Below are 23276 nucleotides of genomic sequence, written 5' to 3'. Positions count from 1 at the left end.
AATCTCCCCTCTTTTTTGGATTTCCTTCCCACACTTCACTATATGGCATTACAGCTCACATATATTTCTTCTTCTAGCCAGTTAATTACACTTAAAAATAAATATGCATCTGTTAAAGAGCTAACAGTGAACTCCCTCTAAATATTAATGATTGGGTTTAAAATACTATACTCATTGTAGAGCAAGACTTATGAAGTATAAGACATGTTTTTCTGAAATTTGGCCTCCACCCAACTTTAAACCCTATCTGCCTTGAAAGATCTTCCACATTTCTTCCATAAACCTTAACTATGCTTCAAGGCCAGGCTTCAACCTCCTTTCTGAATCCTTTCTTCAACCCTCCAGGTGGTGCTGTAATATGGGGTAGGAATGGTCAGCTCCAAAAGAGAGAAGTATTTTATCACTGATGTTATTTAGAATTGCCACCATACAGTGAAAATAGAAAGCAGATTGATTTCATGTTGGTTTTATTATTGCTTTTGCATTTTCTATAGTTGCCTATACCCAGGGCAAACTTCTTCCCACTCCTTCTCCCCACATTGGTATGCCACTCTTTCCAAATGGAAGCGATATCTACCTTCTTTTTTTATGCCTGCTTTCTTTTATACCACTTGCATGTAACATCAAATTTTGTCTTGTGTGGAGAAGTGTGTCCATATTTCATCATAAGTCATTTGAGATCAGGGACTACATCTTTTCCATTCCCCGCAGTGCTCAGCAGAGTGTCTGAAACAAAGAAGGCCAGCAGTTCACACTGGTTTAATCAATAAGTCATGAGTGTTACCATATGATCCAGCAATCCCACTCCTGGACATACATCCAGAAAAGATGAAAACTCTAATTTGAAAAGATACATGTACCCCAATGTTCATAGCAGCACTATTTACAATAGCCAAGACATGGAAGCAACCTAAGTGTCCATCGACAGATGAATGGATGGTGGTATGTGTGTATATATATATGTGTGTGTGTGTGTGTGTGTGTGTGTGTGTGTGTGTGTGTATGTGTATATATATATATATATATATATATATATATATATATACACACACATAATGCAATATTATTCAGCCATAAAAAAGAATGAAATACTGCCATTTGTAGGAACATGGATGCATGTAGAGTTTATCACACTGAGTGAAGTAAGTCAGACAGAGAAGGACAAATATTATATGATATCACTTATGTGATAAGTAGAATCTAAAAAAACAGTACAAATGAACTTATTTACAAAACAGAAACAGACTCACAGACATAGAAAACAAACTTACGGTTACCAAAGTGGAAATGGTGGGAAGGGATAAATTAGGAGTATGGGATTAACAGATATACCACCAAATATAAAATAGATAAACAACAGGGTATATCGTATAGCACAGGGATCTATATTCAATATCTTGTAATAACCTATAATGGAAAATAATCTGAAAAATATACAAATATATAATAATCAGTTTTATATATATATATATAACTGAATCACTTTGCATGAAACTAACACAATATTGTAAATCAACTACAGTTCAATTAAAAAAAATCATGAGTGAATATAGGTAGGAAAGCTGAGATTCAGAGAGGTTAAGCAACTTACCCAAATTCACAGAGAGTTATCAATGGAATTGATTGGAATCCATGACTGTCCGATTTAAGTAAAGCCATCAATCATGCAGAAATTGCTCATTCATACTGCTAAACTAAACTCACTTATTTCACTTCAGCAATAACAGGTCATGTAAGAGTATCTGAGGTCAAGAGTATATACTTTTCTCTAAACAAATGTGAAATATCCAGAGGTTAAGAAAATTTCCTAGTTTTGATTATTTTTTGAGTGTGCTAGGCCTTTTTATCTTTTGAGGAAGAATATAAAGATGAAAAAGCATTCACAGGTTTTTTTTCAGCCTAATTGAAATATTCTCTACATCAAATATGTTCAATGTAGTAGAAACTACAGATGTTATTGCTTTAATTTTATAACCCAATTATTCTTTTATTTCTAGTTGTCTTCAGGATAAATTAACTCTTATCAGCTATTCAAATAGGTAATTATCATAAAGCTAAATACCATACAAGCTCATAATCCATGTCAATTTATAGACTAAACTGGAGTAGAATCATGCTCTGGAGTTACAGGAAAGGAATTCCAGATTTTTATTACTTCTCAACATTTTATCCCAGAATACCCAAATGAAATTTAACAAGGAGATGATTTCTTTTTGTGAAGAAAAGGATCTAGAATTGTTTGTTTGTTTGTTTCATTGTAGCAAAATGAATGCTAAACTTGAGGCAAAAGATAATGCATTTGGATACAAGATCTATAAGGTCAAGTCATGTGGCCTTCAAGAACAAAACTGTATTCATCTGCATCCCCTCAGGGCAGGGCCATGGTTAAGGGGATGAAAGTGAGACACTCACATCAGTGCAAAATTTAAGGGTGTCCCCCAAAACTCAGTAATCAAGACAAATATTATTTTAATGCAATATTTTTTAAAAAATCAAAATTAGTGCAAAAATCCACAATGAACAAATATCGAATCTTTCAACAAAGATAGGATTAATACTCAGAGAGGTCTCTATTAGTCAGAATAGGCTTATTTATGTTGCAGGCTTTTTTTTTTAAAGCATAATTCCCAGATCTCAGAGGCTAATGAAAAAAAATGTTGAGTTATTGTTTCTATTACAAATCTGGTGAAGGTCCACATGGGCTCTTCTGCCCATAGTTACACAGGGACTCATGCCAGACAGGCAGTCTCTATAATTGCTGCAACAGAAAAAGAGAGATCTGGAGGGTCATTATATGAGTCAGTTTAGGTTCGGTAATGCTGCAGTAACAAGTGGCCATGAAATCTCAATGGCTTCCAGCAACAAAGGTTGAGTTCTGGCTCACAACATGTCCTTCATGAATCAGCTGCTGCACATATTTTTCACTCCAGGTCCAAGGCTGAGGAAGCAACACTTATCTAGGACATACCACTCTCATGGCAGAGGGAAGAGATAGAAGGGAAGAATTCTAAGGTGATTATAAAACTCCTGCTCACAATGGCACACCTCACTTCTGCTCAAATTTCATGGCCAAGGAAAGTTATATGGTCTATCAGGTATCAATAGTGTGGAGAAGTATAATCCTCTCCCAGAGGAAGAAATAGAAAATATTGTGAATATAATGCTATGTTCCACAGTCCACCATTCTTTTCATGTATATTCACCTCTCTTCCTTCTACAGATACACACACTCCTTAAAGGAGTCTACCTGAAAGTCCCATTCAATCATAGCATTAGGCACAAAACGCAAGAGCTCTACATCTTGATCCCTAAAATTATGAACTAAAAAGAAAAGTTTTTTGCTCTACATACTATCATGAGAAAGGGTAGAATAACATCATTAATTATCTATTGCAGGCTTCCCTGGTGGCACAGTGGTTGTGAATCTGCCTGCCAATGCAGGGGACACGGGTTCGAGCCCTGGTCTGGGAGGATCCCACATGCCACGGAGCAACTAGGCCCGTGAGCCACAACTACTGAGCCTGCACATCTGGAGCCTGTGCTCCGCAACAAGAGAGGCCGCAATAGTGAGAGGCCCGCGCACCGCGATGAAGAGTGGCCCCCGCTTGCCGCAACTAGAGAAAGCCCTTGCACAGAAACGAAGACCCAACACAGCCAAAAATAAATAAATAAATTTAAATTAAAAAAAAAAATTATCTATTGCTGCATTATACATCAGAGACAAATAATAAAAGTCCCTGTTATACCCTAACTGAATCCGAAATTCAAATAATTATGAGCATAATAAATTTGTTTTTGTTTTATTCCTATAAGTTTTGAAGTGGTTTGTAATATAACAATAAATGATCAGATCATAAATTGGTACTTAGAATGGGGTGTTGGCATAAAAAAAAAAAAAAAACACTAAGATATGTGACATTGTCTTTTGGACTGAGTTGTAGATAAGATCTCAAAGAGCCTCAAGGAGTCTTAGTGAACTTGACTCCTTGAAGTCAAGTAAAGAACTTGTTATTAGAGACTGGAGTGAAGAGGATATATATCCTTCGTAATGGTGAAAAGTTTGTCAACACTGTTGCCTGAGGTAATGTGGAAAACAGATTCCCAGGAAGAATGTTGAAGCTGCCAGTTGATTTTGTTTACCTACATATAAAAAACTATAAATGGAAAGCGATAAACTCTTTAGTTTTCAATTTCAATAATAATTTAGAGGTAATATAAGGGAGTCAGAACCTGTAGGTTCAACAAAACTATTTCTCATTCCCAGTCTCTCAAGGCAGCAAAAAGATCTCAATACAGGAAATGGCCTCAAGGTAAAGATCATCTCAAGCATGAGACCAAGATCTTTTGTTAATACTAAAGAAAGATTTATGGGCATGACTTGCAGACTCTCAACTAGACAAAAAGGCTTCTAAACATCTTTAAGGTGTTGTTTCACAGCACTCTGACTCTAACATGAAGTCAGAGAGAGCCTGTCACGAAGAGATCTGTGAGTGTTGTTTTTGTCTAATGGAGTGAAGCCTAGTACTATTTATAGGAAACTCACATAATATTTAAGATAATTAAATTTGTGGAAGTACTGGCAACTTATAAAAGGGATGGAAATAGCATAAAATTATGGGTCTCCAACTTTCTACAGGAAGAAGGCTGAGAAGGGTACTCAGCTGCATACCTGATTGATTTCCTATGGAATGGAATGTTCTTAGACTGTATAACCAAGGGCCATGGAAAATCATTACTGGGCAGTAAAACCGGGGCCCAAATCAAGGAACCAACAACATGTTCCTGGCTGTATTTCAGAATTGCTTTAGACTAACAACTGCTGTGTGCACCCTATTTCCCCCTTTTCAGTGTCTGTTGTGTCTTTCTATTGCATGTTAGGTGTATTTAGGAGATAATAACTTAGTTTTTTAATTCAAAGTTCTTCAGGTCAAGAAGAACCATACTCAAGAGACCAAACCCAAAGAGCCTCATCTATACCAGGACCTGATTTAGATGATAATATCCTGGAATTTGAATCAATGCCATGAAGGGGTGAGACTTGGATAGTCTTAGAAGAGAATGGGTGTGTTTTTCATGTGAGAGGAATGCATTTGTAGCCAGAGAGAGGATTATGACAGATGAAAGATAACCACAAATTCTTTGACACCCACCCACATCCATTTCCTCCTCTTTTGAATATGAGCTTGCCTGTGAATTCTTTGATCACCAGAATATAGAAGTGACACTGTACTATATGTAATAAATTTATGGATTCAGCTAAGGAGATTCCCAGGAAGAATGTCGAAACTGCCTGTTGATTTTGTTTAGCTACATATAATAAAGTGCAAATGGAAAGAAATGAGCTTAAAAATGTACTCTTTAGTTTTCGATTTCAATAACAATTTGGAGGGAATATAAGGGAGCCAGGACCCACAGGTTCAAAAACAAAACAATTTCTCAGACTCTCAAGGCAGCAGAAAGATATCAATACAAGAAATGGCCTCCGGGTGAAGACCATCTCAAGGATGAAACTGAGATCCTAGGCAGAGCCTAGTTCAGAGCCTAAACTTTAAGAGGACCTGCAGTTTCTGCCTTGGTCTCTTGGAATTATGGTTCAGTTATGCTTTAGAAGGAAAAGATGCCAATATCTCAGTGATTTGTTCCTTACTCCTATTTCAAGTTCACTATGAGTTGAATGCAATTCTGGCCCACATCTTCTTCATTATAGGTCACAGGATGAATAAAGTGCCTCTATCTGGACCATAACAATTTCATGGCAGAGGGAAACAATAAAATAGAGTAACCATATGTTGGCTCTTTTTTTTTTTTTTTTTTTTCATATGTTGGCTCTTGCAGCTTCTCCTTGGACATGCTACATCTCACATCTGCTCACAGCCTGTTGACAAAAAGCAATCACATGGCTCAAACCAAACTGCAAGGAAGCCTGGAAATGTGAAGGAGTTCACAAATATTTGGTAAATGTCTTTGTCATAGAGGGAATATTATCAAATTATAGAAATCCCTCTTGCTCTGAGGGCTACTTAAATGGTCAGTAGTGTTTTGTGTCTCAAGTCAGAAGATTCAATACAAGTCAACACCAAACTTCCTGTCTTTCTGAAGCATGGGATCCCAGTAGGATATTAATCTAATTCTGAAAAATTTTTAAAAATTGGCCAGAGCTGCACTCTGAAAATTGTAGAGTAGTTCAAACTGCTTAAGCTAGTATCTTCCATGGAAATCTTGCAGAAAAAAATTAAATGACTGTGCTCAAATCAAAATCTTTCCTGGAAGTCCCCCAGGCGTGCTTTTTGAAAAACCACTCTGGCAACATCTGGGATTGAATTTTAGAATTTTCAGGTTGGAAGCAGGGAGACTAGTTAGGAGGCTGTTACAGTAAACGTAGGCCAAAAATAATGAGTTCTTGGCCATTGTAAGGAAGTTGGAGGTGGAACAGGGGATACATCCAAAGATATTATAGAGATAGAATAAAAGAATTTCAGGAACAAATGGTTGTGGGTGGGAAATCCAAACAGTCAGAAACTAGGGTGGATCAAATATTTGAAAAATAAAAAATTAAAGTCCCGAAGTAAAATATGGATGAAAATTATTGCCTTTCATTTCATAAACAGGAAATCCAGGAAAAAATTAAAAGTTGAGAAATTTGAATACAGAAGCTTTAAAAATGCCTGCACTCTTCCGATACATATACATACAAGATCAAAAATCAAAGGAAAACAAAGTATAAAGTGGGAAAAAAATGTTGCAACTCAGATAATAGAGAGTGCATGTTCTAATAGGTAAAGATTGCTTACAAATCAATGATAAAATATAAACTCCCAAATCAAAAATGGCCAAAAGGCATGAAGAGGCAACTCAGAAAATAAGAAATACAAATCACTGACAAATATGCGATGTTCATTTTCACTGGTGATCAAACAAATTCAAAGTTTAAAATGTAACACGAACTTTTCCACCAGATTGCAAACATTGAAATTATTTACAAAATCTAGTGGTGGTAATAATTTTGGAGACAAAACATCTCACAATCACTCTTAAAGAAAGTGCAAACTAATATAATTTTTTTGGAGGGAAGTATGACAATATGTAAATAATTTTGAATGAAAATATCTTTTGACCATCAATGTAACTTAAAGACTTTAAGGGGAGAAGATAATTGTGCAAGTATTTTTTAAAAGTATGTTCAAGGATGTTCACTGAGGGAATGAACCTATTGGAAAACTTAATATCCATTAGTAAAAAGAACTTGTTAAATAAATCGTGGTATGTTTATCAAAGTAAAATACAGCCCTTGTAGATTTACATTTATTGACCTGGAAAGTTGGCTAAATTATATAGTTTAATAAAACACAAAGCTACAGCATTGTATTGTGTGATCATAAATTACAAAATTATATGTTTACAATCAAATCAGCTTATTCAAATCGGAGAGTATTCCATAAGGGTGTTAGGGAATCCCACAGCCTCTAAGAACAGAATTGCAACCAGAGTCAGCAACACATATTGTTATAACTCTCTCTCTCAGTCTCTCTACTATCCTTCTCTGTGTCAACTGAAAAAAAAAAGAAAAAAAAGTGAGAGTTGTAAGTTGAGTTTTATTTGGAGCAAAATGAGGACTGTAGCCCAGGAGGCAGTATTTCAGATATCTCTGAGAAACTACTCCGAAGAGGTAGCACACATTTTTGCAGAAGACTGCTGCTAGTCTCGTAAAGGTTACTACTAGTCACGAGGAGCAGATGTCACCATTAATGATTTTAGTGCTTATATAGACCTGAGGAGATGCAAGAATTGGGCTCATAAGATGTTCTCCAGATAATATTTATCTGAAGACCTGTTCTGCCAGTTTTTCCCAGAGCATAGAGTGCCTCATCCCTGATCTCCACCCTGAACTCCTTTCAGGGAGATGTTGAAGGTCAGCAGCTGCAGGAGCTCATGATTTAATCCTTGTAGAGGTAGATGGCAAGTGACAATTTTTAGTTGGCATCTATATATAGGTGTTGTTCTTAAGTCACAGTCTACCTTCCCCTTTCAGTTTCCACCTCATATGGTTGAAACGGGTCACCAATATCATATCCTAAATGTGCATTTCTTTTTTTTTTCCAAATAAATTTATTTATTTATTTATTTATTTATTTATGGTTGCGTTGGGTCTTCATTGCTGCACGTGGGCTTTCTCTAGTTTTGGCAAGTGGGGTCTACTCTTCGTTGCGGTGAGCGGGCTTCTCATTTTCGTGGCTTCTCTTGTTGGGGCGCACAGGCCCTAGAGCACAGGCTCAGTAGTTGTGGCTCATGGGCTTAGTTGCTCCGTGGCATGTGGGATCTTCCCGGACCAGGGCTCGAACCCATGTCCCCTGCATTGGCAGGCGGGTTCTTAACCACTGCGCCACCAGGGAAGCCCTAAATGTGCATTTCTTTAATTCAACCAAGCAGCCAAACTAGACTGGAATAGTCTGGTCTCAACTCCAAGTCCTCATGGATCTACTCTGATTGACTCAATCCAGGAAACACTGGTTTAAGCAACTGTTAACTGGATAACAATGTCATATTTCATAAAACCGTTCTCCCTGTGGTAACCAAGAGTGAGACTGAGGTGGTGTTACCTCCTTCACCCAACCTGGGTTACAGTCTAATAAGTGGGTTTTGGAGGTAAAATAAAAACCGTCCATCTTTCCTGGGCTTCTCCCTAACATCCCCCAATCTAGCACAATCAGTACTACTACCACTTTTCTAATGTTCACATTATATTTATAATATAGTAAAGAATCTATTACCTACCATTCAGCAAGGTATATTTGATCTTAATTTGCTTCAGAAAAGATTTTCCTATAAGAAACTCACTACTGGGCCAACTAACTGTGGACAAGTGTTGAGTTTTTCTAATTGAATACAAAATAACTGTTCCTCTGGTAATCATGGTTGGAGGAGCTGCCTCCAAAACTGAAAACAACTCCAAAACATCAAGGAAGAGAGAATTGTTTAGACACAATTTTGAATCTACTTCAGAGAGAAAGAGAGATTGGGATGAGAAAGGATGGCCATCTAATATTAACCTTAGTTTTATCTTGGGGTAATTTTATCCAATCAACTTTGTACTATTCTGCATTGCTTTAATGTTTCAATAATTACGTGTCAATTTTAAAATCATAAAAATAATTTCATAATGATAAAAATGATAAAATTTCCAGAGGATTGGGATTGGGCTAAGAGAACTAAAAGGAAATACCCGGGGTGGGGGTGGGGGGCTGGGGAGGAGGAAAGAGTCAATTAAGAAAGCTAAGAAAAGATTTTCAATAAAGAAGTAGTCAGTTTCAAATGCTATAGAGAGTTCAACTGAAAAAAAGAATAAATAGTATCCCATTACATTTAGCAATTAGGAATTCTTTGGTGACCTTGGAAAGTCTTAGTTCAGTGACTGGGGAAGGGGTCAAAATATGGTAGCTGAGGAGTTATTGAGAAGAGAGGAAGGCAAGATAACAAATTTGAGCAGTGGATGACTGTTAAGTAGTATACATAGTTAGGTGCTGCCTCTGGGTGAAGGGTGTGAAGAAGATAATAGGCCCTAGATGGTCCTTGACCAATGGAATGAGCACTTGGAGTTTGGGTCTATAAGTCAGACCTCAATTTGTAGAAAAGATATAAATTTGGGGAATTAAGATGATATTCCTGAGGAGAGTAAATTTCAGTTTAAGTGCAGCTGAACAGAGTCCACGAGTAATTTTCTCCTTCAAGTAACATACTTAGAAAAAGGCAGAGTCCCAAGGAAACCAATGTCTGCCCCTCTCCACTGAGTTCCAGACTCACACAGGACAAATTCATTGGATGTCTACAGGTATTTCGCAAGGAACGTATCAAAATGAACTCATTATCTTAAGATAGTACTCACCTTCTTGCATTCTGATCTTGGATTAATAGCATCACCATCCACCTAATTTTCAAAGTTAGAAATTTCATGGTAATCTTCAATTTCTTCCACACCTAGATGGCCAACAAATGTCCTTGATTGCAATTCCTAAATTGCTATCAAATTTTGTCTTATTTTCTGCCCTCTGCCATCTCTGGATATTAATTCTGGGTCTCATCTTTTCTTATGTGAACAATAAAATGTTTTCACAGTTTGTCTGCAATGTTGACCTTTTCATTTCATTCTCCGTGGGTGTACCCAGAGTCATTCTTACAAAAACTTAAGATCACTTAAGATCCGTTAATTTCTATTCATCACCATTTGAACTACTTTACAAACATTATCACCACTCTTTCTTACGTACCTTATACTCTAACGCCATGCAACTACCTTAGTAAGGTTGTGGCTGGGTCCTAGGATATAAGAGCCTATCCTGGAATTCTTTCACCTTCTCTTTACCTGGAAAACTGCTTATCATTAAATGGAGAGTAAGAATGTCATTTATTCTGTGAAGCTTTGAGCTTCTCAGGGGAAAACATGGTGTGTTTTTTTATTTTTGCATCACTCATGACTTGCATAGTACCTGGAAACCAGTAAGAGATAAAAAATTGAATGTTTTTGCTCCACTCTGAGCCCTTGAAGCACAGTCAAAACAGCAACCACTGAATAAGCTTCAGCCAGCTCATTTAAAAAGTCACGATGGGGCTTCCCTGGTGGCGCAGTGGTTGAGGGTCCGCCTGCCAATGCTAAGGGACACGGGTTCGAGCCCTGGTCTGGGAAGATCCCACATGCCGCGGAGCAACTGGGCCCGTGAGCCACAGCTACTGAGTCTGCGCGTCTGGAGCCTGTGCTCCGCAACAAGAGAGGCCGCGACAGTGAGAGGCCCGCGCACCGCGATGAAGAGTGGCCCCCGCTCGCCTTAACTAGAGAAAGCCCTCGCACAGAAACAAAGACCCAACACAGCCAAAAAATAAACTAACTAATTAATTTTTTTAAAAAATAGAACTTAAAAAAAAAAAAAGTCACGAACAGGAGATAATGTTTCTCTTAACTCCTAACCCCTTTCCTTTTAAAACCATTTGATCATTAAGTTAGGTATCACTTCAATAAGAGGGTATTTTCCAGAAACTCCACCAGGGACGGAACACAAGGACAAACAATATACATTTCTTGCTCTAGAGGAACTTAGAATCTAGTGTGATTCTCAACTGTTGGCACTTACTCTCATTTCTTTGCCTCTGAACTCCTTGCTAAATATAGCAACTTACTAACAAATGCCTCACCTTCTATTTTGGACATTAATCTACAGGATGGCTTTTGGCTTCTCTACCTCCTCTGGTTTTGGAATATTCTATAATCTCTAAGAAGAACTTTCTATTTTAATCCTGGGACACTATGGGAACACAAATGCAGCTCTAACCCTTGACTGGTGTCGAGGAGGGAAAAAAATGGTTTCTCCCTCACCATCTTAGGTTCTCTGGCTGGGACCATATAAATTAGACTGGCAAAAGGCAGATCAACAAGAGAAAAACAAAGAGGTTTACTAGCATGTTCATTGTTGGGAGCACCCAGTGATGAATAACACAAAAGTGTGGTTGGAATTTGGGCTTATATACATACTGTCTTAAGCTAAACAAGGAAAAGGGGTTTGGGGCTTCTGAGAGGAAGAGGAAAGAGATGAGAAGGTGAGCAGGGAAAGCATGGTAAACAAGGCTTGTTTGGTAAGGTTTGTCATGCAGATTTAAGTTGGTGCCTTCTCCAGGGATAAGTCGTTAAGAATCCTCCTCTTCCTGGTAGGAGAATAGGAGCCGTGGAGCCAGCTCTACAAATGGAAATTTCCTTTATAAATGTAAATTTCCTTTGCAAAAGGAAAACTTGTGATCTGTTTTTAGAGCTTTTCTTATATCTGCTGGCTCTCAATGGCCTGTTGCTCAAAATAATCCATATGCCAAAGAGGCATATTTTGAGGTGGCTTATTCTGGTACCCTTTACTGGTATCCCAATTTTACCAAACCTGACCCCTTTGAAAAGATTTTGAAAAAATGAAAAGAATGTTTCAGTCCCAGTCTCTCCTATGAGTTTACTTATTACTCTTGACCCACAGTACTATTTGTATAGTTTTCTCCACTTGTGTTGGGGCCAATAAGAATGCAATACTGGGGGTCTTACATCCAGACAATACATTTTCAAGCTGTCCTTTCAGGCTTGCAAGTGAAAGAGAGATAGAGGACTGAAAAGAGAGGGATGAGCAGCCAGAGTGAGCTGTTTCAAGAAGGTCACTGAGTTTGTTCAGGCTGCCAAGTTCCTGGGATTGTTCCCAAACTCCCGCAGTGCTGCTTCAATTTGGCTACAGACTCTACACCATAGACTATGATCTCTGGCTCATTTGATGGAACCAAGCCAGATTCCTCTGGGGTTTCAGATGCTCTATGGGTGTTAATTGGGCAACTCAAGAAGTCGCATTCTTGATTTCAGCCTCCTCATTGATATTTTATGGTCAGAAATAAAAGCTGGAAATAGTTTATTATTCTTTGAATATATTATTCAATCTGTGTGAGTTCATTTGAGGCACCTTTATTTTTATTTTTTTTAACATCTTTATTGGAGTATAATTGCTTTCCAATGGTGTGTTAGTTTCTGCTGTATAACAAAGTGAATCAGCTATATGTATACATATATCCCCATATCTCCTCCCTCTTGCATGTCCCTCCCACCATCCCTATCCCACCCCTCTAGGTGGACACAAGGCACCGAGCTGATCTCTCTATGCTATGCGGCTGCTTCCCACTAGCTATCTATTTTACATTTGGTAGTGTATATATGTCCATGCCACTCTCTCACTTCGTCCCAGCTTACCCTTCCCCCTCCCAGTGTCCTCAAGTCCATTCGCGACGTCTGCGTCTTTAATCCTGCCCTGCTCATAGGTTCTTCAGAACCATTTTTTTTTTTTTTTAGATTACATATATATGTGCTAGCATACGGTATTTGTTTTTCCCTTTCTGACTTACTTCACTCTGATGGACTCTCTAGGTCCATCCACCTCACTACAAGTAACTCAATTTTGTTTCTTTTTATGGCTGAGTAATATTCCGTTGTATATATGTGCCACATCTTCTTTATCCATTCATCTGTCGACGGACACTTAGGTTGCTTCCATGTCCTGGCTATTGTAAATAGAGCTGCAATGAACATTTTGGTACATGACTCTTTTTGAATTATGGTTTTCTCAGGGTAGATGGCCAGTAGTGGGATTGCTGGGTCATATGGTAGTTCTATTTTTAGTTTTTTAAGGAACCTCCATACTGTTCTCCATAGTGGCTGTATCAATTTACATTCCCACCAACAGTGCAAGAGGGTTCTCTTTTCTTCACACCCTCTCCAGCATTTATTGTTGTAGATTTTTTGATGATGGCCATTCTGACCACTGTGAGGTGATACCTCATTGTAGTTTTGATTTGCATTTCTCTAATGATTAGTGATGTTGAGCATCCCTTCATGTGTTTGTTGGCAATCTGTATATCTTCTCTGGTGAAATGTCTATTTAGGTCTTCTGCCCATTTTTGGATTGAGTTGTTTGATTTTTTGTTATTGAGCTGCATGAGCTGCTTGTATATTTTGGAGATTAATCCTTTGTTGCTTCATTTGCAAATATTTTCTCCCATTCTGAGGGTTGTCTTTTCGTATTCTTTATGGTTTCCTTTGCTGTGCAAAAGCTTTTAAGTTTCATTAGGTCCCATTTGTTTATTTTTGTTTTTATTTCCATTTCTCTAGGAGGTGGGTCAAAAAGGATCTTGCTGTGATTTATGTCATACAGTGTTCTGCCTATGTTTTCCTCTAAGAGTTTTACAGTGTCTGCCCTTACATTTAGGTCTTTAATCCATTTTAAGTTTATTTTTGTGTACGGTGTGAGGGGGGTGTTCTAATTTCATTCTTTTACATGTAGCTGTCCAGTTTTCCCAGCACCACTTATTGAAGAGGCTGTCTTTTCTCCATTGTATATTCTTGTCTCCTTTATCAAAGATAAGGTGACCCTATCTGCATGGGTTTATCTCTGGGCTTTCTATCCTGTTCCATTGATCTATATTTCTGTTTTTGTGCCAGTACCATACTGTCTTGATTACTGTAGCTTTGCAGTATAGCCTGAAGTCAGCGATCCTGATTCCTCCAGCTCCATTTTTCTTTCTCAAGATTGCTTTGGCTATTTGGGGTCTTTTATGTTTCCATACAAATTGTGAAATTTTTTATTCTAGTTCTGTGAAAACTGCCACTGGTAATTTGATAGGGATTGCATTGAATCTGTAGATTGCTTTGGGTAGTAGAGTCATTTTCAGAATGTTGATTCTTCCAATCCAAGAACATGGTATATCTCTCCATCTGTTTGTATCATCCTTAATTTCTTTCATCAGTGTCTTATAGTTTTCTGCATACAGGTCTTTTGTCTCCTTAGGTAGGTTTATTCCTAGGTATTTTATTCTGTTTGTTGCAATGGTAAATGGGAGTGTTTCCTTAATTTCTCTTTCTGATCTTTCCTTGTTAATGTATAGGATGCAAGAGATTTCTGTGCATTAATTTTGTATCCTGCTACTTTACCAAATTCATTGATTAGCTCTAGTACTCTCCTGGTAGCATCTTTAGGATTCTCTATGTATAGTATCATGTCATCTGCAAACAGTGACAGTCTTACTTCTCTTCCGATTTGGATTCCTTTTATTTCTTTTTTTTCTCTGATTGCTGTGGCTAATACTTCCAAAACTATGTTGAATAAGAGTGGGGAGAGTGGGCAACCTTGTCTTGTTCCTGATCTTAGTGGAAATGGTTTCAGTTTTTCACCATTGAGAACGATGTTGGCTGTGGGTCTGTCATATATGGCCTTTATTATGTTGAGGTAAGTTCCCTCTATGCCTGCTTTCTGGAGGGTTTTTATCCTAAATGGGTGTTGAATTTTGTTGAAAGCTTTTTCTGCATCTGTTGTGATGATCATATGGTTTTTATTCTTCAGTTTGTTGATGTGGTGTATCACACTTTCTGATTTGCAGATATTCAAAAATCCTTGCATCCCTGGGATAAATTCCACTTGATCATAGTGTATGATCCTTTTAATGTATTGTCAGATTCAGTTTGCTAGTATTTTGTTGAGGATTTTTGTGTCTATGTTCAAAACCCTGTACTCCAAAAACTGTAAAATGCTGATGAAAGAAATCAAAGATAACACAAACAGATGGAAAGATATACCACGGTCTTGGAATGCAAGAATCAATATTGTCAAAATGACTACACTACCCGAGGAAATCTACAGATTCAATGAAATCCCTATCAAATTACCAATGGCATTTTTCACAGAACTAGGACAAAAATTTTTTTAATTTGTATGGAGACACAAAAGACCCCAAATAGCCAAAGCAATCTTAAGAAAGAAAAACGGAGCTGGAGGAATCAGGCTCCTTGACTTCAGACAATACTACAAAGCTATAGTCATCAAAACAGCAAACTACTGGCACAAAAACAGAAATATAGATCAATGGAAGAGGATAGAAAGCCCAGAAATAAACTCACAAACCTATGGTCAACTAATCTATGAAAAAGGGGGCAAGAATATACAATGGAGAAAAAACAGTCTCTTCAATAAGTGGTGCTGGGAAATCAGGACAGACACATGTAAAAAAAAAAAAAAAATTAAATTAGCATGCTCTCTAACACCATACACAAAAATGGATTAAAGACCTAAATGTAAGACTGGATACTGTAAAACTCTTACAGGAAAACATAGGTAGAACACTCTCTGACATAAATCTCCACAATATCTTTTTTGAGCCATCTCCTAGAGTAATGAAAATAAAAACAAAAATAAACAAATGGAACCTAATTAAACTCAAAAGCTTTTGCACAGCAAAGGAAACCATAAACTAAAGTAAAATACAACACACAGAATGGGAGAAAATATTTGCAAACGATGCTACTGACAAGGGATTAACCTCCAGAATTTACAAACATCTTATTTATAAGCAGTTCAATATATATATATTAAAAAAAAACCCTATCAAAAAATGGGCAGAAGACTTAAATAGACATTTCTCTAAAGAAAACATACAGATGGCTAAGAGGCACATGAAAAGATGCTCAATATCTTTAATTATTAGAGAAATGCAAATCAAAATTACAATGAGATATCACCTCACATCAGTCAGAATGGCCATCATTAAAAAGTGTACACATAACAAATGCTGGAGAGGGTGTGGAGAAAAGGGAACCCTCCTACACTGTTGGTGGGAATGTAAATTGGTACAGTCACTATGGAGAACAGTATGAAGGTTCCTTAAAAAACTAAATACAGAGCTACCACATGATCCAGAAATCCCACTCCTGGGCATATATCTGGAGAAAACCTTTGTTCAAAAGAATACATGCACCCCAATGTTCACTGCAGTGCTGTTTACAATACTGCAGCCATAGAAGCAACATAAATATCCATTGACAGATGAATGGATAAAGAAGATGTGGTGCATATATGCAATGGAATATTACTCAGCCATTAAAAAGAATGAAATTATGCCATTTGCAGCAACATGGATGGTCCTGGAGATGATCATACTAAGTGAAGTAAGTCAGACAGAGAAAGACAAATATCATATGATATTGCTTATATGTGGAATCTAAAAAAAGTGATAAAAATGAATTTATTTACAAAACAGAAACAGACTTACAGACTTAGAGAATGGACTTATGGTTATCAGCAGGGAAGTGTCGAGGGAAGGGAAAAATTGGGAGGTTGGAATTGACATATACACCCTGCTATATTTAAAACAGGTAACCAACAGAGACCTATTGTATAGCACAGGGAACTCTGCTCATTATTCTGTAATAACCTAAATGGGAAAAGAATTTGAAAAAGAAACATGTATGTATATAACTGAATCACTTTGCTGAAACTAACACCTAAAACTAACACAACATTGTTAATCAACTATACTCCAATATAAAATAATTTTTTTAAAAAAAGACCTTTAAAGCCTAGATAAGATAGAAAGAAATTTACAGATCAATGTAGAATAGATCTAGAAATATATAATCCAGGGTTCCCTGATCTGTATCAATTGGTTCATGTGTCATTAGGAACTTCATATGCAAAAATTTACACAGGAAGGAAATAATGATGATGACCTACAAAACCCAGATTTGTTTGATTCTTTATTTTGTGCATGAGCATTTCATTGTTCCAGCACTGCTTATTGAAAAGACTAGTCATTCTCTATTGAAGTGTTTTTGGCTTTTGTTAAAAAAATCAGTTGATTAGAAAACTATTTTCCATAGATAACTAATAAGAACCTGCTGTATAGCACAGGGAACTCTACTTCACTTTGCTGTACAGTAGAAACGAACATAACATTCTAAAATAAATATACCCCAATTAAAAAAAGAAACTACTTTCCAAAACCATAGTACTTATCATGTAGTATTGTGGTTGTTAGTTTACATCTCTGATCCTGCCTTGAATTCAGGACAGGGAAAACTGCCTAGATCACTACTATAACCCTCACAGCATCTTGAAGTAGATGTTTAATAAATATGAATGCTAAAAAAGGGGCAGCCAAAAGAGCTAAAGGCTTGAATGCTCAAAGTCTTTTTTTTACTATTTAAATTTGTTTTCTCTCTCTCTCTCTCTCTTTCTCTTTCTCTCTCTCACTGAATTTCACAGCCTGGAAGGCATCCAGGCATCCATACTTCCTCCTTCTTCTTTGCCCCAATTCTCCATCACCATCCTTGCTGACATTGCCTCCAAATGCTTCTTGCGTCCATCACTTTCTTCCCATCTTTGGTATCTCTGCCCTAAATCATTATACGACAGCTTCATAATGCCACCTTCCTCTTTAGCTGCCAGTGTGATCATAGCCAAAACAGAAAATAAATTATATCATGTTCTTGCTTGATATTCTATGATGGCTCCTTATCACCACCAGGGCAAAGTCCAAGGACAGGTATGGCCCATTAGTGGACACTGTCAGGGCTCAGCCCAGATCCCCTTGAATCCCTTCTGCTCTTTCTAAGTACCTATCCCTCACACCAGCTTCTACATGCTTTGCTTCTAAGGGCCACACCGTAGAATCTCTCTGGAAGACTGCCCTGCATGAATGGAGCCTTTGTGCCCACTGGTTCAGAGAGTCAGAAGTGTTAGGGCAGCCTATCTACTGGCTGAAACAAGAGTAGGGAAACCCAGCTCTCTTGCCTCAAGTAAAGACAAACTTTGAGATGTAACTTACACTCCAGAGCTCCTCTGCAGGATCAAGTTAAGGCTAGGATTTTGCCTGATATCACATTCCTGCTTGGTATACTACTTATCTATTGTGCATAACAAATCCTCCCCCCCACCCCCAAATTAATGGCTTAAAACAACAAATATTTATTATCTCATACAGTATCTGAGGGTCAGGAATCTGCGGGCAGCTTACCTGGCTGCAGTCAGGTAGTCAGCTGGTGCTCAGTTGTCCGATGAAGGTGGAGAGTGTGCTTCCAAGATCACTCACATGGCTGTTGGCAGGAGGCCTCAGCTCCTTGCCAGATGGGCCTCTCTGTAGGGCTGCTTACATGACATGGCAGTTATCTTCTCCCAAAGCTAATGATCCAACAGAAGGAGGGAGCTGGTAAATAAAACAGAACCTAATCTCAGAAGGGTCATGCCATCACTTCTGCTAGAAGCTATTGGTCACACAAATCAGTCTTGATACAATGTAGGAGGGGACTGCAAAAAAAGGGTACCAGGTAGTGGGGATCACTGGAGACCATCTTAGATACGGGCTACCACAGGTGGCTTCTTCTCCTTCTCTATCCTGCTCCTCCCATTCTCTTATCAGATTTTCCTAGCATTCCTTCTTAATGAATCACTTCCACCTAAATCCTGGTCTCAGGTACTGCTTCTGTGGAGCCCAGCCTAAGACATCCTGCAAAGTCATCCATGATATCGTCCTTGTCTCCTTCTCCAACTTCACCTCTTGCCAACAAATGCTGTGTCCTAAATGCAGCAGCAACATTAGAATGATGCTTGAAATTATCTGTACATGGCATGTGATCTTTCTACGCCCCTCCTCAGAGTCTTAGTCATCTTTTTATCGCTGTCACTTGCTACCATTAGATATTTGTTGAATGAATGAATGAATGAGTGCATACATCTTAAAGTACTCTCTGTCCTTCATTGGCTACTGCAGGATAGGTAGAGGAAAGGATATGAGGCTTTGTTCTGTCACTTTGGGCAAGTTGGAGAATTTCACCATACCCTCCAAACTCTGGGAAAGGGAAATAAGAAAATCCATTCATTTATTCATTCAACAAATATTTATTAAAAGTTTATTGTGTGCCTGTACTTTCCTGAGCACTGGAGAGGTAACAGTGAAACAAAGAGACTAAAAGTTACCTTCAGAGGTTTACATTCTAGAGGAGGAAATAGTAAGCTAAAAAGAATTGGGGGTTACCATGTCCCAGGCACTGTCATATGGATATAGATACAGATAGATAGATGATTGATAGATAGATAGATGATAGATAGATATCTGTATCTATATATCTCACTTCATTTAATTCTTACACAACACTTAAAGAATCTAACTTTCTTGAATTCTGATACATTAGGTAATTCTCATTATTATTTTCATTTTGTATATAAGAAGAATAATACACAGAGAGTAAATAGTAGACCTGGAGTTCAATCCCAGGTAGTAGTACTAAGGAAAAAATTATGTATGACACATTAAAAACTGTAAGGCAGACTTTTTTCAGGGGACTACTGCAATGAGGGTTTGTAGAGGGGAGAGAGATGGGGCTCAATTCTGAATACAACAAAGATAAGTAGATTCATAGCCAAGGATCAGGGCGGGAGTCAGTGGATGAAAAATTATTTTTAAAAAACTTCAGGGCTAGGGAAATTTTGGCTAAACTGACTTCATAGGATTTTTGCTGAAAAGGCAAAAATGATAAGATAAGATATGAAGAGTGGGGGATGAGGAATTTGATAAGATATCAAGGGTGGGGGATTTTTTCACTAAATTGACCCAGCAGGATTCTTGCTAAAACTGGGCTAAATGGGCCCAGGACAGAGCCCAAGGGCAAGGTCCAATCAGAAAGAGGAATCAGAAATAGCTAGACATGAGTTAGGTCAAAGGGAGAGTCTTTCAGAAGCATTCCAGAACCCATTATTCTTGTCTACTCTGCTCAGTGAGTGGAAGTGAAACTGAGCGGTACCCTGTGGGGCTCCTGGGCACGGGAGCCTTTCTGTTCAGCCTCCATGACCTTCCCTGAGTTCCAAAGGGCAGGTTCAAACAGTTGCTAATCAGAGGAGGGAGGAGCAGCCAAGAAACAATAGTGCAGCCTTGGGGCAGGGTCCTGGTTCACCTCAAGTGATACACAGAACAATATCTTTGAGCTCTTTACAGAACTAAACCCCCCAACAAGTGGAAGATGTCAGCATTCTTCATTCCAGAGAAGACCACCTGAGGCCAGATTAAAGAAACCAGAGAAGCTCATCAAGAGATTACCTGAGACCAGATTGAAGGAGTGCAGGCCCTTCACACACCCTAATCCTATCAACAATCCCACCCTTGAACCATTGCTATAAAACTCCTCACCAAGCTCCCCTGGGTTGGGACATACAGTTTTTCAGGACATGAGCCTGCTGTGTCTCCACTTTGCCTGGCAAAGCAATAAAGCTATTCTTTTCTTCTTCACCCCAAACTCTGTCTCTGAGATTCAATTTGGTCCCAGTGCACAGAGGCTGAGCTTTCGGCATCAGCAGAGCATGAAAAATGCCTTGACATGGCAATACTAGTTGCAAACCTGTCTGCCTATCTGGTTTCCCTTGTCCTACAACGTGTCTCCTTCAAAATTCTGAAAACGGAAAATAATGAATCTGTGCTGATATCTAGTTTACCTAGAATAAAACTGTCACTTTGAGCGGGAATCACCTAAGAGGCAATGCAGTGAAGAGGTTGAAGTGAGAGTCAGGAGTCAGGCTGAGCTAGAACCTGTACTGTAGTGGGGTCCATGTCCTCATCTTTATGATACCATGCTGAGAAATGTGGTTCTAAGATTCTTTCCTCTAGTCCCTTGATAGCAACCTTAATGGTCTAGCTCTTAAGATCCTATCACCTTTACAGCATGTAATCTTGCATTATTTTTATCAGCCTACATACCTCATCTCCCCTGCTTGACAATAAGCCTTGTGTACAATGAATGCTCCCTTGCACACCATGATATGCCATATAAACCATGCCATCCTGGGCGTGTCTTACCATAGGGAATGGGTCTCTATATCCAGGGAATTCCCTTGCAAAGGCTCCTTCAAGATCACAGAGGGAATGAATTAAAGAGTCAAGATTTAGATGCAGGCCTGCCCCATCCCAAGGCTGGCACTTTCAATACATAGCCAGTGACTCAGGAAAGAGAAATTGCTTAAATAGAATTCTTCTGCCTCAGCGTATCATTCCTGAAAGCCTACTTCAAATATTTCTCCCTCAGCCACACACACACACTCACTTACAAGTTCAACACATTTACTTTTCAAAACACCCCAGACGGTATACCTCACATTGATATCTATCCTCCTGTGAGCAAGCTAGGTTCCTGAACCAGAGTCTCAGCTTGAAAACACCATGGGGATATACTACAGAGAAGTTAAAAAAACAAAACAAAACAAGATTTTACCAGTATTGATACTTTTTCTTTAGACTCATGGGAATTCATTGCATTGTTCCTAGCATGCCTTTATGTTTTAAACTGCTAAATAATTATTTTTTAAATAAAAGAACAGGGAGGCATTTTTCCCCATGGATATCAGTTTCATTGAAGATTCATGTAGTTTCAACTTCCCAGTGATACCCTAGTTCCCACAAGTCTGTAAGAGTTGGGGTCCCAGCAGGAAATATAACATGCTCAGAAGGGGTAAATGAGGAGAATTTACAGAAGCAACCACGTAGAAAATAGTGGGCAGAGATAAGGGAAATTAATGAGGGTGATGTGGCACCTTAAGACTAGTATTAGTGGAGTTTGGGTCTTTGGAGCACAAGCCACCCATTCTCCTTACTTGGCCCCCACAATAAACCCTTCTATGCTATTAAAAAAAAAAAAAAGACTAGTATTAGCAAGAAGCCATTAGCACCTTGAGTGTGAAAGAGTAAGGGGGGGGGGCATGTAGGGAGACCTAGTGAGAGCCATGGAGAGACCTCCAGAGAGGAGCCCAACCTCTAACCATCTGTAGCCTGAGCAGGGTGGGGAGGGGTAGATAACTCTCTCATCCCACCTTCCCATCTCTTGCTGGTGCTTCCCATTGGCCTTACACAACCAGGAGGCTGGGTGATGCAGATCCCAGGGCACAGGGCAGGGTGAAGATTGGAGAGAGATCTGGAGAGGCAAAGTGAGACTCTAGCTCAGAAGCCAACCTCTTTCGCCTGGGGCCCAGCTCTTCAGAAGTCAGATGTCAGAGAAGGGACAGTCGAGGCTGAATGCAGAGTATGATATGTCTGCTATTCTGGGTGTGAACAAGCATCCATTTGGTTAAAATAGGAAATCTCCTCTTCAGTAACCAATGGTTGGATGGATACATTAGCTTTGCTTTCCATAAAGGGGAAAAGTCAGTCAACAAGGTATAGAAGAGAAAGAAGTGAATCAAATGCTATAATTAGGAAGTATAACCGAAACAGTCATGCATTTAACATCTGAAAATTCAAATATGTTGCAGGGGTGGCCAAAGGGGAAAAGAGAACTTAAGTAATGTAGGAAATTCTGTCCACCACACACTCCATAAGCTAGATTTCATTGTGGAATACTGAATTAAAGTCCTCCGAAAAATCTAGAAACTTAGTAACTTTTGTTTCTGTATATAAAAAATCTTAAATGCTTAATAATGCCCTTAGAAGGTCACAAATAAGTAGCCCTTGATCATACAAAGAAATAAAAATCTAAATAATTATTTGCCATTCAGTCATAAGAACCAAGGGTAGGACTTTAATATTGGATGGGTTTGAACTCCTCTAGAACACTCTTGGTGTTAACTAGTGAACTCTGATCTCAAAACCAGCATAGATTATGTTGTGCTGTAGTAACAGATATTCCCCCAAACTTCAGGGGCTTACACAATTAAGGGCTTATTTCTCTTTTTCCAGCTTTATTGAGGTATAACTGACAAATAAAAAGTATATATATTTAAGGGGTATAACATGATGATTTAATATACATATACATTGTGAAATGATTACTATAATCAAGTTAAGTAACACATCCATCACTTCACATAATTACCTTGTTTCTGTTTGTTAAGAACACTTAAGATCTACTCTCTTAGCAAATTTCAAGTATACAGTATTGTTAACTACAGTCACCATGCTGTACATTATACACT

General features: G+C 38.3%; 1 long non-coding RNA gene across 1 annotated transcript in view; it reads right to left on the bottom strand.

The window, feature by feature from the left end:
- Nucleotides 1–18350: 18350 nt before the first annotated feature.
- The window catches only part of LOC137749967 (uncharacterized), a 196922-nt gene continuing 191996 nt past the window's right edge, over nt 18351–23276 (bottom strand). The window contains exon 3 of the long non-coding RNA XR_011070331.1: nt 18351–18531. This is a non-coding gene — a long non-coding RNA (uncharacterized lncRNA). The remainder of the gene's footprint in view (nt 18532–23276) is intronic.

Source organism: Eschrichtius robustus, chromosome 16 (assembly GCF_028021215.1).
Source record: "Eschrichtius robustus isolate mEscRob2 chromosome 16, mEscRob2.pri, whole genome shotgun sequence".
NCBI lineage: Eukaryota > Metazoa > Chordata > Mammalia > Artiodactyla > Eschrichtiidae > Eschrichtius > Eschrichtius robustus.
The sequence above is the reverse complement of the archived record's forward strand: the minus strand, read 5'-3'. Positions and strand labels throughout refer to the sequence as shown.